Source organism: Rhinolophus sinicus, chromosome 16, assembly GCF_057876585.1.
Source record: "Rhinolophus sinicus isolate RSI-liver-muscle chromosome 16, RSI-T2T, whole genome shotgun sequence".
NCBI lineage: Eukaryota > Metazoa > Chordata > Mammalia > Chiroptera > Rhinolophidae > Rhinolophus > Rhinolophus sinicus.
In genome coordinates, this window is record NC_142516.1 from 73,330,794 (window position 1) to 73,336,560 (window position 5,767).

Genomic DNA, 5,767 nt, shown 5'->3' on the forward strand with positions numbered 1-5,767 from the left:
AATTGCTCTAAAAATACAATCTTAAAAAAAGAAATTAATATGCTATGGAATATGGAATCATATAAAATGTTCAATTTAACTAGTAAATGCAGAGAAAGAAACAAAGAACAAATTAAATGAATAGTAAACTATTATGAACATGTAGATAGTAATCCAAGTATGAGTATGTCAGTACCATATTAAATGTGAATGGTCTACATATAGCAATTAAAAGACAAAGATTTTCACAGTGGATTTAAAAACAAGACTTGACTAAATGCTATCTACAAGAAATCCACTTTAAATATAGGTATAAATAGGATAAAAGTAAAGTAATGGAGAAAGATATACCATACTAACATTAATATTTTGAAGTAAACTAAAATACAATTTGTCAAAATCTATGGGAGGCAGTGAAAGCAGTAAATACAAGGGAATTTATAGCATTAAACATATACTTTGTTTATGTGGACACTGCCCCATAAGCATAATTAAAGTCTCCCCTCCCATCGTATCTTAGTCAGAGTCTCCCAAGGAGCCCGAACAGCTGCGGAAGCTCTTCATGTGAGGTTTGAGCTTGGAAACAACCATGAGAATCTGAGGAGCCATTTTGAGCAACGGGGAACCTCACAGACTATGTGGGGACCAGAGATCCAGAGGCCTTGGGTTTGTCACCTCTGCCACGATGGAGGAGGTGGGTGCAGCCATGAAGGAAAGGCCACACAGGTGGAAGGAAGAGTCTTGGAACCAAAGAGGGCTGTCTCAGGAGAAGATTCTCAAACACCTGGTGCCCAATTAACTGTGAAAAAGATTTTTGTGGGTGGTGTTAAAGAAGACGCTGAAGAACATCACCTAAGAGATGATTTTGAACAATGTGGGAAAACTGAAGTGACTGAAATCATGACCAACCGAGGCGGTGGCGAGAAGAGAGGCTTTGCTTTTGTCACCTTTGATGACCATGACTCTGTAGAAAAGACTGTCATTCAGAAATACCGTCCTGTGAATGGTGACAACTGTGAAGTAAGGAAAGCCCTATCTAAGCAGAAGGTGGCTAGTGTTTCATCCAGACAAAGTGGTTCTGGAAACTTCAGTGGTGGTCAAGGAGGTGGTTTTTGTGGGAATGACAACTTTGGTCGTAGAAGAAACTTCAGTGGTCGAGGTGGCTTTGGTGTCAGTCATGGTGGTGGAGGGTATGGTGGCAGTGGGGATAGTTATGATGGATTTGGTGATGATGGAAGCAATTGTGGAGGTGGCAGAGGCTACAATGATCTTGGCAATTACAACAACTGAAGTAATTTTATAAATGGATACATTTAAAGATTATATATTTACAGGAGTTTTACTAGAAATTCAAAGTTTCTGTTTCCAACTAAGTACAAATAGGATGGTTAAATATTTACCCAGAGGGAAAATGTCTGTTCCTTCCATTTCTACAAGGTGATGTTGAGAAACACCCTTTCCATCTTTGTAAAGAATCATGATGACCAATGAGAACCACTAGCCCCACAAGGCTATTGAACACTTAAAATGTTGCTACTCTAAATTGAAATGTGTGGTAAATGTAAAAGATACACCAAATTCTGAAGGCTTACTATGGAAAACAAATAACATCAATATTTTTTACATTGCTTGCAATTAAAATGATAATAGTTTGGGTAGATTAGTTAAGTGTATTACTGATATTAATTGTATTCGTTTTTTTCTACTTCTTAATGTGGCCACTAGATTTTTTAAATTAGATATGTAGCCCACATATATAGTATGCTGAGGTACATAATACATTCAGTAGTATATCCTAGTGCTTTCTTATACACACACATTCCTGACCATAACATTTATGCATACATATTACACCTTAAATGTAGTGCTTCCATCTTTGACATATCTATGTTCATTACAATCCAATTTTAATGTGGGTAGTTTTAGGACTGCTCCCAAACAAACAAACAAAACTGGTGTTTTAAGTCTGTCTTATGTTCAATGCTGTATTGACCTTAAACAAATAGCCTGACATTTCTTGAGCAAAATGGGTTTATTTGGGAACAACAAAGAACTGCATTTGGAACATGTGGTCTAATGGCAAAACATGCCCATGGTCTACAAAACAAAGGACTTGGGAGGGGCTGTTGTAAACAAAGAGTTCAGAGTAGGAAAGTGGAAGTTCAAAATATAGTGACTTTTCATTGGCTAGGTTCTGGCAGTCTCCCATTGGCAAAGGTATTACTGGGCAAGAAGAAATCTTTGCTTCCTCCTGCTGGGCAGTAGTGATATAAATTCCTGTTGGAGATGCAAGGTACATCTCTCCCTGTTGGGATCAGTAGTTGTGGTGAGTGACACATGGGTCAAAGTTCTCTCTTCTAGCCTCCTGATTCAATTTGAAATGAGGTTTCTGTTTATTTTCACAGCTGCATATCATTTTCCTTGCTTATAGTGTACTAGAAAAATTGTTTAAGCTAAAAATTATATTTACATATCTTCATGAACTGAAAATTATTCATGAAAACAAGTGTTTGGTACTTTATGAAGGAAAATCCACTTTAGTGTCTACTTTCAAACATAAAGTAATCAGATATAATTAGTGAAACAAACACATCCCTATGCATATTAAATGAGCAAATTAGTAAAGGAAATCTAAGAACAGTAATCTATTGAAGAATCACCAATTATATTTTACATACTTTCTATCATTTCTATTTTGAACTTTATAGTATAAAATGTAAAATTGAGTGATGCACATTTTCTAAAGCACTGATCTTGAAAATAACCAAGTAAAAACCCAAATTTATTTTTACAATTGATTATACTTTAATTTGAAATAAACCAAATGCCTATCGTAATGCTCATTTGCAAAAAAACTTATTTTCTTTAAAGTATTGCACTTGAAATAATCAGCACTATCACAGGAACTTTTTAAATTGAAATATTTTTATACATGCACACAAATGACATTAAAGATTTAAATTTTACTAGGACACATTAACTTTAAAGAAATATGTTTGCAACCCAGCACCCAATACTTTAAAACTTTTACTTAATAAGATGCTATTTCTGAAATTCTGCTTAGAACCCCTGGTTTGTTCCGCAGCCAATCTGTGTTGACTCACGACCCATTTATGCTGCTAAAAACCCATATCCACTCTTGCAATTTTTAATCTAGTATAATAGGTCTAGCTGAAATAGGACCAATCATTTATATGGATTGCATATGTCCATTGACCCATGCATCTACTTTAAAAAACGTCATCTCCAATCCTGTGTGAAGATTCCAAGAGCTCTATTCAATCCTGTGAAAAGTATTATATTGGTATTTATTAACCAAGATTGCTATCTCAGATTAACCACTACATCTGTTTTCACATGATCTTTCTGTTCATGGTAGACCAAAATGGGGGAGGAGAGGAGAGACTACTGGATAGTATCCTAGCTAAATTGTTATTTTGTACTTTTAAAATGAACGTCATGATATTCTTCAGCTACAAATCCATTTTACATCAAGAAAAGTCAAGTCAATTTTTCTAAGCATTAAATGTATTATATCAGTAAAGTTCACGGCACCCACAAAGTCAGTCATTTCAATCGTGGTCAAAGAATCCACTGCAAAGATAATAACATTTTTTTATTTGCAAAGAACCCGAGATAGGTAAGAAGTTGCATGAGAAAGGTTTATCTACTAATGCATATTCCAAACATGAACAACTGGAAGAGACTTAAAAAAGCATTACCATGTTTTATAAATCTCATTTCAAACTAAATGAATTGAAAATGACCTGACAGAGTAAGAACACAGTGGCATAAAATGAACAAACTAGTATGAATAGCCATCAACTCTAATATTATTAAAGTTAATATAATGCCTTTTTAAAGTGCTTTTATTTCATGAAAAATGAATCTGTTTTATTCAGTAAAATGAATGCTTCTTGAGTGTTTTTGAAAATTCAATTGGTCGTCAATATTGATCCCATTTATTGGCTGCCCTAAAAATCACATGAATAAATGCCAGAGAATTTGGAACTGAATTGCATCATTTTGAAAAGTTCACATAGTTCAAAGCAACTTCTTTTCAAAGCCCTTCACTGGATCCTTACAGTTCTTTCCAATTGCTACTATGGAGCTTCAATGCTTTCAAATAGCTCACCCCTTTTACATCAATTTTATACCACAAAAATTATGTGTTACCTCACACCAATCACAAATTTTGTTTACTCTGTTTCTATTTGCATTACACCTGTGTTCCATACTCCACGATAATATTTTATACTCACCATCACAAATCAAAATCAACCCTTTATAAATTAGCTTGCCCTTTCTTTCATCTTTGAATTCTGCTCTCTTCTATAGCAAGTTAGGTGCCTATACAAATGAAGTAAGTTTCCACCAATTTTCCTACTCCACAGCTACAACTGTATCAACAAAGAATACTACAAATTTAAAGCAGGAAATCATATTTGCAAGTAGATATTAAAATATTCAAAATAAGTTTATCGATTTGGTTCATGTGCTATTGTTGGTCAGTCAGTAGCAAGGGCCAATATTTTGCCTGATCATACTTCTACTTGTTTGGGTAACAAGACAGGTGAATATGAAGGTTGATACAAATGTAATTTGTGACTATCACCAGTAGAAATCAATGCATAAGTTTACACGCACATAGATCAGGAAGAGACTTTAGAACACAAGTACTCTACGTCTCGTCTGTTTTCCCAGTTTCTTCTACAATATCTTCACCAGCTGGATGCCAAGTATCTGCTTGAATACCTCCACTGGAAGTCTACTCAGCAACCCGCAAACAATCCATTTGAGAAAGCTCAAATCTGTTACAAAATCCCTGCTCATCCAAGGGCCTAGACAACTAAAATTTTAAAAGAACCTGTTTTGTTGTTGTTGTTGTTGTTGTTTTTTTACTAACCTAGCTCTTTACTCAGGAAAATCAATTAAAATAAATAAAAGAATCCCCAAATAGTTTTTGAGTGTTTTAATGTGAAAAACCTCAGTATGTAATACAGGAGAAAAAAAAACAAAACTGAAAGTGCATTTCTATAAATGGAGAAAAAAGATCACTGTATATTTGACAAAGGGACATGTGAGCTCAGGTAAGAAGGTAGACGAGATATATATATATATATGTATATAAAGTAATGTTGAGAGAAGGTCTAGCTCTAACTTGAGACTTGCCATCCACTGTCAAAGGAGGAAAGGGAAGTTCAGGCTGGACTACATATGTACCAAGATGAAAGAGCTGGAATATGGGTTGACATATGAACTACTATGCTTTCTAATCTGCCTGTTCACATCTGAAAACATGCTCAACAGAAAGCGCTTAAAAATTAACAAATGTGTTTCTGGGTCCAAATGTAAGGAGTTCCATCATAACAACAAATAAAAGTTCCATCATAACAACAAATAAAAAGCTGAACAGACTAAAAAAATCAATAACTTCCTTTGGAGCTGTAAAAGAGAATACGGGGCAAGCTGGTGCCCCCAATTTTGGAGATGCACAGGAGAACGCAAGGAATCATGGCTTACCAGAGTGGAGAATCATGAGTGGAAACTGCCAAAGGAGCTAGTGCCAGGTAGGAAAACCAAACACTGAACTGCTGGAAGCTTGGTGTGGACAACTCTGACAGTTAAAAAGTCCAGGGGAACCCAGTCTTAGTGGGCTCCCATAATTTGTGAGATTTACCAGGTTCTCACAGTACATATCAGAGAAAAATCCCCTAATGCCATCAGGCAGAGGGAGAAGAAAAGTAACAACTCTGAAATACACCAGAGCACTCTGTTCTTTATAAGA

At 35.2% G+C, this 5,767-nt stretch overlaps 1 pseudogene; it reads left to right on the forward strand.

The window, feature by feature from the left end:
- Positions 1–557: 557 nt before the first annotated feature.
- Positions 558–1,269, forward strand: LOC109438083 (heterogeneous nuclear ribonucleoprotein A1 pseudogene; annotated as a pseudogene).
- The last annotated feature ends 4,498 nt before the right edge of the window (positions 1,270–5,767 follow it).